General features: G+C 39.8%; 1 protein-coding gene across 6 annotated transcripts in view; it reads left to right on the forward strand.

Annotated features, from left to right (window-relative positions):
* Positions 1-12,473, forward strand: part of arid1b (AT-rich interactive domain 1B) — a 421,995-nt gene that overhangs the window by 213,475 nt on the left and 196,047 nt on the right. The window lies entirely within an intron of this gene.

A 12,473-nucleotide genomic window follows, 5' to 3' on the forward strand; every position in this document is an offset into this window, starting at 1 on the left:
TATTTCAGATTACTTTCTGTATTTATTGTAAAAACTTATAATTGTTGACAATCTTTCTATCATTATTGCCTGGAACAATGTAGAAAAACTTTTGGATTTTTATGAATTTGGAGTTTGGCGTGGAAACCTTTGTTGCTCTTCGTGATTCCATATGTTCATGTGTTGTTTTATTTATAGTTTTCCCCACTGCTGTGAAGGAAAATAACTTGAATTAATATGCATTTAAACAGTTTACAAACAAACCCTTATGTCAGTAAATGAAAATATCCTGAAAATCTTATGGTTTAATGCATAACATTTGATATCATATTAAGCCATGCTAAAGGCCAATTTATACCTCTGCGTGAAATCTTCGCCGTAGGTACGGTGTAACCGCGTACCCTACGCTGTAGCCTGACGCGTACCTCCCCAAAAATGTAACTACGCGTCGCAGCAACACAGACAGCAACAACTGTGATTGGTCCACTTGGTAGCATCGCCTTTCCTCCTACGCTGCAATAGCTTCCCATTGGGCGACTGAAGGGCAGGGAAGGAACTCTGGCTTCAGTGTTTTCCATAAAGCTTTATAGACCTCCGAAATTATGGAGGACCCTGTGCTTGATGCCAGTTTGTAGCTAGCTGCTGCAGCCTTTTGCCTTCCACCTGAAGCTAAAACTCGAATGGTGATTGCCAGTTTCTGAGTATGCTGTGCATACGCTGATGCAAAATAAATGGTTGGAGACAATGAACCAAATCGTCAAATCTACCTGCCGACATCCGAAAATATTTGAAATGCATTTCCTCATCCGTGTCTCTCAGTGGCCAGACAAGCACAGAAAATTCACCCTCCTTCAGTTTCAGTCACCATTGTTTGAAGTTTGAGTTTTTTTCGTGTTAATTTTCAACACAAAGAAACTCAACACAGTGGCATAGAAACTCCGCTGCCAACTAGCGTTTTGGTGGTGAATTGCAGAACGACGCAGACAGATCAATGCACAAGTATAAATGCTCACAATGACGTAGGCCACTTGTATAGGCTACGACGTAGGCTGTTATGTAGAAGTATAAATCAGCCTTAACTGCTTGGCAATATGGTCCTATAGATAAATAGGACAAATGAGTGTGTGTGTATTATAATTCTCGTGTATTTAAACAAGGAGATTTTAAAATACTTTCTACAATTACCTGTATGATATATTTGCACATTCTCTGCACTACCCCACCCCCATCTCCTGCACAGTTTTGGATTCCTAAACCTGCTTAAACACGAAGAGATTCTGTAGGTCTACTCTATATCTCACGCTTTTGTATTTTACTCAACCTGCTTCTCGTTCTGATAATCTTAAGTAGAGCAAGACCAGTTTTACTCAATTGCTCCTTTTCTCCCCCACTAATTAATTTCAAACACAGACACTTTGGATATTTTGTGTTGCCTTTTTTTTTAGGACCTTTGCACATGTGGAGTGGCTGTTATATTTCTTACTTGCAAAAGTGACTTTACTTAAAAAGAACTTTATTACTTTGTGATCTCCTGAAGCCATGAAAGTCACTAGTACAGAATTTGTGGAAATGGCAGTGCAGTTACTCACAAACAACCTTAAACAAAACTTCCTTCTTTAACTATAATTTTTTCCCATAGAATATTTGCAGTGGGGGCATCACTGTTCATCATTTCACAGCATGTAGACTGTACCTTGGGGAGCTGTGCCAGTGTGCACAGCTCAATTGCGGATAGTTATTTGCACTGGACTCAACAGGTTTGGAGCAGACCAAAATGCACCTTTCATTGCGCTGGTGTATAAGCAACAGTTGAGCCCCTGGGAAGAGCCCACAGAGAATGTGACATATTTTTCATGGCCTACTTGGCAAACATTCATTCCACAAGGATATGGATGATGGTCTCTCAGCAACTGCCTCAAACTCATAATAAAGTGGGCCCTTCCAGTAATAAAGCAATGCTTTGGTGATTGTTTGGATGTTTCAGTGAAAAGTGATTCTACCAAATAATCTTGAAGGTCTGTTCAGGAACCATTCAGTAGGATCCTGTGGGACTTCGAAGACATTTTCATACAGACCATTGCCTGAATGACATGTTCTCAGTGTTTTTCATATGCACAAGCTTCTCTGTTCCTTTCAGCAGGACCCCCTCCCCTCAATGCAGGTGGGAAGGGCAGTCTTGCTGAAAGGAAAGTTCCGTAGTGACATAGTCAGACCGGATTCTTAGCAATAATGAAAACAGAGGGAGCAGCAACACTTGATATCTGTATTCCTGTGCTATTCGAACAGCCTGATGGAGTTGTGCACAAAGATTTCCAGCAGAATGAGGACCTTGGTTGTAGTTTTCCTCTGCCTCTAAAGATTTGTGTATTCATTTTTGGGCAAAAAGGATCCTTCTTTCATCTGTAAATAAAATGGAAGTCAGGTGATTTCTATAGTTCAAAGGTGGAAATGAGCCACAGCCATGCTGCTTGCAGCAATGCTGAGAGCATCTCCCACCTGATGACCAGATTCTTCCTTGCAACTGGAAGTATCTGCTGCTTCCACAATCCCAGTTTCTGTTCGATTTTGGTGATGCAAATTATCCAATGCTTGATACATGTCCCTGTCACCTCTGAATCATATACTCAGCACCTTCAGGTAACTGGAGGAATTGGTGAAGTAAACAGAGTCGGTCCAATTAGTTATCGAAGAACATAGCATCTGTTTAGTGCTATTCAGCCTGGTCCCTGGCAATTTTAAACATAAGGCAGATGCATATCAATTTGCAGTCTGGTCCCAAGCAGAACTTGACATTGCTGTCCATGTACAGGGAGGCTTTGATTTGAGAGCCTCGGTTGTCAGAGATCATCACCTGCCTTATGCAAAAGGCCCAATATGGCACAGAAGCAGGACAGAGAGGAGCAGGGAGATTTGCAGAACTCCAGATTCAATCATGATACTTTCTATTTCCAACTGAATAATTTGGGTTGCACTACTGATGTTTATGTAGAACTTTAATATCAAAATGCAGATTCTGTCCCTCAAGTCCCAATCTTTAGAGGACATCCATCAAGTACATGTACAATAGCTTAGCAAGTGTCTTCACCCGATCAAAGCTGACTGAACAGGTGTGTACCTTTTCTCCTCCCTCACTTCTACAGCCTTTGGAAAATACTGGAGTGCCCATGATGTTGTGCCAACCTTTTCACCTACTCAAAGATCAACCCAACCTTTTCCTCCTAAACAGCCCTCCATCTTTCCATCATCCATATGCCTATCTAAGAGTTTCTTGTATGTCCCTAATATATCTGCCTTTGCCACTACCCCTTGCAGGGTGTTTCACACACTCACCACTCTCTGCGTTGGGGAAAATAAACTTACCTCTGACATCCCTTCTCATTATTTTTCCGCTGAAAGCCAGAAACCTTTTCTTAGGGTGGAAGTGGGTAATAAGAAGTAATTTTTTATGGTGAAGCTCAAAGTAAAGTTGATTATCAAAGTACATATGTGACCATATATAACCATGAGATTCATTTTATTGAGTATGCCCACAAGAAAATTCATCCCCATTGATTGCAGCTGGAACAGATTTCTAGAAATTGCACAATTCCCTCTCACTCTTCTTAATCAAGATTCCTTCTTGGTTTTTAAATGCCTTTTGAGAATGACAAATATCATGATGTTTATTTTGATTGCTTACTACCCAGTGTATTGGAATCAGGGTTTCCTACCCTCAACTCTGTTTAATTTCTTTTAAGTTCCACATTGTATTCTGGGGTTAACAGTTTCACATTTGGCTTGCAGCTCTTTCCTGTCAGCCTCCTTGCCCTCCTGTAGATCACGGTAATCCAGCAGGATACATTATTCAAAGTCCAGGATTGAATGGCTTGTCATATGAAGAGCGTCTGGTGGCTCTGGGCCTGTATTCACTGGAATTGAGAAGAATGAGGGATGATCTCGTTGAAACCTATCAAATGGTGAAAGGCCTTGATAGAGCGGATGTGGAGAGGATGTTTCCTAGGGTGGGATAGTCTAAGACCAGAGGGGACAGCCTCAGAATAGAGGGGCACCCTTTTAGAATGGAGATGAGGAAGAATTTCTTTATCTACAGAGTGGGGAATCTGTGGCATTCTCGGTCACAGGCAGCTATGCAGGCCAAGTATTTTATGTATATTTAAAGCAGAGCTTGATAGATTTATGATTGGTCAGAACGTGAAGGGATACGGGGAGAAGGCAGGAGATTGGGGCTGAGAGGAAAACCGGATCAGCCATGATGAAATAGCAGAGCGGACTCAATGGGCCGAATGGCCTAATTCTGCTCCGATATCTTATACTCTTATGGGCTAAATACTGGCATGTCAGAGGTGGATTGTACTGGGACTAGATTTACTAATCTGGTCTCAACCAGGTGAATTACCAGGATGCTGCATACACATCTTTTACTGCTTCAGTTACAAATCCAGAGGTGGTGTCCAGTTTGCTGTCAAATCTCCCAGACTGTGCAGCTGCTTTGTCAGTGCTGTTGAAGTTACTGTCCAAAATGACGAGTTGAGACACTGCCAGCAGCAGTGAGTATTGCTGGAAAACAGCCTGAAGAAGTTCACTGGTCAGAGTCAGGGCATACATATGAATGAGGCAAAGAAGAGCATTTTTGTACATTACGTCTACTGTGATGCGGCAGCTGCCAGTGGTCTTGGACTTCAGTGTTGATGAAGTTGCCTTCCAGCTGCTAAATATCCAGGATGGAGGGGCGGCAATTGTTGCGTACTGATTGGAGGCCATTGTTACCACTGGTGATATTTGTAGTGTTGTATTTAACCATTCTCTTGAAACACGTTGTTCTTGGCAAGATCTCCTTAGGTGGCAACATTTCAGACTTCATTCATAAAATTTAGTAATGCAAGGCATTTCTTTGTTGTAATTCACTGTACCTCATATTACATTTGCTTATTATCTTCAGATTACTTTGCATTAACTTTTTCAGATACTCCATTTTGAAATTCTAGTCAGCTGACATTGAGCTGCACTGTCCATTAAAGTCGTGGCTCGGACTTGTTTGTTTTTTATTAGCTCATAGGGATGTTCTTGGAGACAGTGTGGGGAGTTAGGATTCAGGGAGAGGGTGAGGAGAGTTAGAGTTAGGGGCACTAAATGAAAGTCAGTGGCAGGAACCAGTGTCTGTGTATGTAGGGATGATTTGGGGGATAGTGTGGGAAGTTGGGGGTCAGGTTGGGGTTAAGGACAGGGATGAGAGAACATGAAGAGTCAGGGCAGGAGCCAGTGTTTGGAGTCCAAGCTGGAGCGCAGTACAATCAAAGGTCAGCTATCCTGGAGTCTGGTCAGCAGGGGCTGAGGAGACCAGTGATCCCCAAGTCAGTAAGTCCCAAGTCAATAGTCATATGGGCACGAATTGTCTGGACCGGTGACCCTGCAGGTCACTAAGCTTGGAGGTCTTTGCGAGTCCAGAAATTGAGGACCAAAGTCTACGTGGTCAATTGTCAGCAGTCCCAGAGGTTGGGTCAGCAGGAGCTGAGGACCTGAATGATTCCCAGACCGGAGGTCTGTTTGAGCAGGAGTCACAAGGGCCTGTGTGTGCCCCCCTACCCACCCCCATCCTAGGTTACTGAGATCAGAGGTCCATGCAAGCAAGTCCAAAAGTCAAGGCACGAAGGTCAAACCCGTGCTTGGCGAGTCCTGGGTTTGATACCCAGAGGTTGGTAAAGTTCTGAGGCCGAAACTGAAGGCTGAAGTTGAAACTCAAGCAAGAGAAAATCTGTAGATGCTGGAAATCCAAGCAACACACACATAATGCTGGAGGAACTCAGCAGGCTAGGTAGCATCTATGGAAAAGGGTATAGTCGATGTTTCGGGCCTAGACCCTTCAGTAGGACTGATGAAAGCATGGTGAGTTTGGAGGTAGAAAACCTGAAGATTGAAGACTGTTAGACAAGCCTGGACGTCAAGTCTGAGCGTCCAGGTCAGAGACCAGAGGTTGTCCGAAACTCTGGGGTCTAGGACTAGAGGCCTAGAAGCAGCCTCATTGTGTGAGGGGGTGGGAAGGGGCTGTCTTACTGTTGTTGCCTCGTTCTGTCCTGTTGTTATTATTGTTCTACTGAACCTTGTGGCCTCTGGAATATATGGCAACACTTGCACACTGCTCCCAGCACATCTTTGAGTGTGTTGGTGATTAACACAAATGACGCATTTCACTGTATGTTTTTGTGCACATTTGATAAATCTAAATCAGAATTTGAGCTATAAATTTGAGAAATATTTACGCATAGCCCAGCTATTCAGTATACAGGGATGGGATTGTTGCCTTTGCTACACCTTGGAATGTGCCATTCTGCATCATTCAGTCCTTGCCCTGGAATACCAGCAAATCTTGAGCAAAACAAAGTATGCTTTCCACTGATTTGAGCATCATCTAGCAACAGTTGATACTTGTCTCAGAAGGGGCCTCCAGTAAAATTGCTGAAACAGAGTCATGTTATGGACTTGCTTGAGATGAACCTCAAAAAGGACAATTGCATCCATTCCAGGCTTAATTGACAAATGCATATTGCATGAAATGGATGGTGCTCTTTCCCGTGGCAGCTTTGAGACTCCTATACATAAAGATCTGATGGGGAACATTTTTCAACAATACCCTAACAGGGTATTGGTTCTACACACAAAATGCTGGAAGAACTCAGCAGGTCGGACAGCATGTGTAGAGAGAAATAAACAATTTATGTTTCTGGCAGAGATTCTCCGTCAGGACAAGAATTTGAGTGTAATCTGTCATGGCAGTATAGCCAGACCCATCCTTCGCAATAGAGGTAATCAGGTAGAAGCTGAGCACAAATTGGCACTTAGTATTTTTTTTACTTAGACTTACAGCAGTATTTATATACCCAGAATCTACCTGCAGCTCCATGCGGAGTGCTCTTAATAAGTGTTATCTTAAAACCTGTTGTACTGATAAAATAATGGTTTATTAGCAGGGATAGTGGATTAGTTGAAGGACAGGAAATGGAATAAGAATAAATAGGTTTGTAATAAGTTTGGAGTACCATAAGAATCAATACTAAGCCCTTAGCTATTAATAATGTATGCAGTGATTCAGAAGAAAACTAAATGCAGCATAAACATGTATGCTCATAATGCAACGTGAGGTGGGAAAGGAAGGAATAAAAGTAAGATGAAAATGCCATTGGGGGACAACATTGGAGTAGAGAAATATGAATTTAGAACTGATGCAAGGTTCTCATGTTGAGTGTCAATAACTATATACCTAATGATACATTGGCAAGGTTAAATAAAGATTTATTTAATGTCCTTGGGAATAATCTTAAGGATGAATTTATTTTAATTTTAAGATGATCTCATATCTGTAATAACATCAAAATGAATTTTTGTAATATTTGCAAGGCAGCAAATCATTGTAATAGAAATGGAAAAATGATGGAACACTTAACAGCTTAGGCAGCATTGAGTTCAGTTTCATCCATTTCCAGTTCAGATTTCCAGTATCTGCATTTCTAATTTTCATTTATAGCAGTTTACTGTTCTGGCTTATTCAAAAACACATTCACAATGCCCAGTCAGTACAGTAAAGATTAGCTTTGTTTGACATATGGACATTGAAACATATTGTGAAAAGCGTCTGTCAGAGAAGATTGTGATGGGATGCCCGCAATTGTCATCGTGCTTCCAGCACCAACATAGCATGCCCACAACTTGTTAACCCTAACTTTACGTCTTTTGGAATGTGAATACCATGTGGTCGTGGGGAGAAACGACAAACTCCTTACAAGCAACACAAGAATTGGGCCCCGATCTGGTGATCACTGGCGCTGTAAAGCAATGCACTAACTGCAACGCTGCCATGCCACCCTTACCATGTCCTATCTGAGAAAACAGTAATTGTGAATATTTACAGACATTGTTTCATTGCTGCCGTAACCAAAATTGAGTTCTGCCCATTCAGTGTTTGACCATATACGTAAATGAGTGGAAACTAGAATATAAAATTCAGGTTTCAGTTTGGCTACAAATTTGGAATCATAAGAATGTCGTGATGTCCTCCTTTAACGCCACTCTTAATTACATTTTCTGATAGCATATACTGACATGAATTGCAGTCCAAGCAATGCATTGAATATTTGATTGATGATGATGAAGTACATCCAAATCAAATGTTTACACGTGATAATAAACAGTACTTGTTCCCCTGAAAGTTCAGTGGGCAATTGCACAGGCTAGCAGGATCCCATGCCATGTTGACCAAAGTTTCCTGCTTTAAAATCACCTTGTGTTGAGTTGAGTGATGTTGATTATTGCAAACAGTAATTATCCTTAAGCTGTGGTATAGTGAAGAGAGTGGAAAATAGTAAATGATTTTCAAATCTACGATATATGTAGTGACTATCTACCTTGCACTGGAACACACATTTAACCAGGATTCATGACAACAGTACTTACTGATTTAGCCTGTTGATGTCCAAACTTGCACAGGAACACTTTTGATGTGATTACAATTGACAAATCTAACAGCATGCTGCTGGAATGCATGGAACTGCATATTTTAGTAGGTATCATTTTTTGTGGCAATCAGGAGACTTTCAAAATACTTTGATGCACCTTCCTTTCTAGGAAAGAGTGTAAAGTTATGATATGCTTAATTAAAATTAGCTGTATGTAAATATTATTGTTCAAGCCACCTTATGATTAGCAGATAAGCAAGTAAATGGACAATTGTTGTTTTGACAGGAATTTTGAGAAAGGTGAACATTTGCACACAAAACAGGTTTTTTGAAACTATTGATATTCTTCTGAGGCATTATCATGTACGACAATTTAAAAAAATACTCAGGATGTTCTGTCAATAACAAAATTGTTTTAAAAATGCATCCCTGGTTGAATTATTTTTTAATGATCCTGATATATCAATGCTTGTGAAAGTAGTGATATTAGCTGAGAAATACGGTGGTGTTATTGTCACCTTGTCAGAGCTCATTCCATTGAAGAATGATGTCGCAACAAGGTTTATAGAACAGGAGAAAGGTGAGAAAGAATGGTACTCTGTTAAAATTCTGACAGATGTGTGAAAACATCCCCAATAATCGTTGTTATTTTGTTGTACTTTTATACAACCAATAGTTAAAGTGTAAATTGATGTGTTTATTTCCCACAATACCAGCTTTCTTGGTTGTTATGCCTGTGGTCCAGTGCACTGTTGCCAATGTTTAAACCCGAAATGAAAATGCATGGTTAATGAATTCTTAACTCAGATTTTAATTTTCTCCACTAATAATGAACAATGAAGCAAGATGCCATTATGCTGTTTGGAATTAATTGGCTCGCTCTTTGTGTAGAAGCTTAGAAATAAGTGCAAGCTGGCTGTTTGGTAATTGAAGTATCGCTGAGAAGCTAAATTCATGTGCACCTTTCATATTAGGAGCCACTTAAGAATAATTAAATAAAGCATAGCAGTTTGTTTCAATAAAAGTTGTCTATAGAGTAACAGAAATGTTCTGTGCACAATATTCTTTCCAGTGGTTCTGCTAAACTGAATTGAGTGCATCTCAAGTTGTTACCTCTAGTTTTCCTAAAATCGTCATTCCCTTGGACCTCTGAGCTGATAATGTGGTACACTTTGTTACATAGTCTTATGTATATCGAGCGTAAAAAAAAACAATTTGCTCAGGTAAAATCTTCAGTTGTTGTCAACAGACACTTGGAATCATGTACTTTGTTGAAAAGCATCCAAAAATGATATTTTTTGATCAATTAAAAATAGCCTTTGTACATGAAGTGGTTATTTCTGATGGTATTTGTCTCATATTAAATACACATAATACTAAAGATTAATACAAAAAAGTTGCTTTGACTAGAGTAGAAATAACTCCTGAGAATGCTGTGATTTCCAATTTTCAATATTTCATGGGAGTAATCCACAATCCCTAGGCCATAAAACTGGATGACCCCTGGTTCTATCTCCAGGTGTAGCCACAGCAACAGTGTATATGTGTCAAATGCAAAAACCTCACCATATCCTTCCAAATACTAACAGGTGACCTCTTCTAGCAGTATTGTTTATGGACCTGAGGTCTGGGACCATTTCAGTTTTGGTGTAACCATGGATGAGTAACTTGCTATCAGCAAGCTGCAGGAACAACATTCAAAACTTGCATTTACATAAATGTGTTTTAGAGCAAATATTGAACGTCATCATTTGGCAAGGCGAGAAAATAACTAAGAAAAATTGTGTTTCCCCAGAACCAATATTGGCAAGCATTCCTGTGCTGAATCATCTTAGATTCAGTACTAAAACTAATTTTGAAGCCATGAAAGTGGAAACGTCAATATAATATGTGTGTGCCTTGATCTCTCTGGTATGGGACCGGACTCTGATGCCTCTTGTCAAATAATCTGATGCTGATCATATGTCAGTATGAGGCATCACCTTCAAATAGTGTTTGAGTTGTAACATAATAGATGAATTGATGTGGCATTTTATCATATAAATATCACAAAACTTTAGCTAATGCATTATGTTCTACTGTTGGTACGTTTTGTAGATGGTCTTGTGCATTTGTGGTTTAAAAGCTTGATTTGGATTTCAAACTCTCCATCTTCCTGAATATTTCAAATTTCTGTTTTATAGTTTTTGACATTATTTCTGCTTGTGTTCCTGTGTAACCTGTGTGAATGTATCTTGTAGTGTTTGCATCAATTTGGTTTGTTGGACTTTGAAGCCTGGGAAATGAGAGGAATTAAAATGAGGTATTACTTCCTGTGAATTTAGGAAGCCCAGGAAAGAGCGGTTTAGGGTTACTGATACTGATCCTGATGATGAAGCTTTGAAATTCATCTCTGATCATCAAAATTAAATAAATGACTCTTCAAGACACCCAAGACACCCAAGACTTTGTAACCACTTAAGAACTAAAAGCTCCATTGTACAAGTTTTTCTGCAGGGATGTAACAAATTAGACTGTTGACTTGGATGTTTCCATTTGTGAAAAGTGACATGTTTAAAAGTGACATGTTAACTGGATTCCTCACTGCAAGTGTTTCTACTGAAGTTCTTACACAATTTACTACTGACTGATTGATCTGTTCTAAATTACAATTTCAGTGTTGCTACTTTTCTTAATTTGTCTTTCCTTCTCTTTTGAAGATGCATTCCATTGTATTACAGTTAGATCTGATTTTGAAATGTTCCCTTCTGAAAGTATTTCACCCCAACCCTCTGAGCTTTTTTGCAGTGTTCTGACGACTGCATACTGCATGACAGCAACTATCCAGGTACAAATTGGAAGGAAACTAAGGACATCATGCTTTATATCGGAATACTCAGTAATATTTGCAGCAATGTGGAGATAGTCCCACATCACATTGATAATTGTGTGACCTTTTGTAGAAAGATATGTGACATGCTGAAGTTTTGATGTGGTTAGGAAATCTTTCATAAAGAGGGAGGATAAATCCCTTGATGTTGGTGACCAGTGGACATTTCCAAATTAACTGTAGCTTTAGAACTACCAGTAAAGCTAAAACTAATCTCTCAGTGAGAAAGTTGAACATAACTGGGTATAAATTTCACTCCGTAACACGAGTAATCATTTGAGAGTAAAGGACAGCCAATGCCCATGAAGTGGTATGCTAGCAAGGTTTGTGTTGAAGGAAAGGGTTGGTGAATAAAGATCCGGCACAAATAGAATATTTTTAGTACAATGCCACCTCAAAGTTGTCCTGAAAATGTTCTCAGGTGCGACGCAGATGACAGGTGTAGTAAGTTAGATTCAGATGCACAATGTGTAGTTTTGGGGTTTGGGTTTGACTTTGACTAGTGTGCATTTCCAAATTTCACAGTTTGTGTACGGAGGAAAATGGGGAAATGGGGAAAAATTGACATCCTCTCACACCTGGCAGTTGGAATCACCAAACCATCATTGAGTGTTGTTCCAGAACTGTTAAAACTGCAGGGTAATAATAATTTGAATCAGCTGTTACATGTAAACAACACAGCTAGATTGTATGAATAGCTTCTTTTCCAATAAGAAAGGAAGAGAACAAATCACCAAGGAATTTAGAATTAGGTAATTATAGTAGGAATCCATGTAAACATATTAACTGTTTATTTGTCCAGAGAATTATATGCTTGCCATGTCACATGTGATGCTTAGCTTAAGCTCTTGATTCTTTGCACTAACTGGAGATTGCAGTCTTTAGTTAAATTAGTAATCAATTAAAACAAAATAATTGTGTAGCCAGTGTCGGTAAACCTGACTTTCACAGCTGAAGAGCTGAAATGCAATTATTCTGAAGTGGAGGAAAGAAGTGTGCTTGGAGGTGTGTTAGGTGAATCATTGTTCGATAACCATGGTGATAGAACTCTGCAAATTTCAATGATGCAGCATTCGAAGTCCTCCTCCCCCAACCCCACAGTGGCACAATTTAGAATTTTTCGGGAAAGCAGCCTTAGCTTCCATTGATTAGTAACATAGTAAAGATTCTAACAGTCA

The sequence above is a fragment of the Mobula hypostoma genome, chromosome 8, assembly GCF_963921235.1.
Source record: "Mobula hypostoma chromosome 8, sMobHyp1.1, whole genome shotgun sequence".
NCBI lineage: Eukaryota > Metazoa > Chordata > Chondrichthyes > Myliobatiformes > Myliobatidae > Mobula > Mobula hypostoma.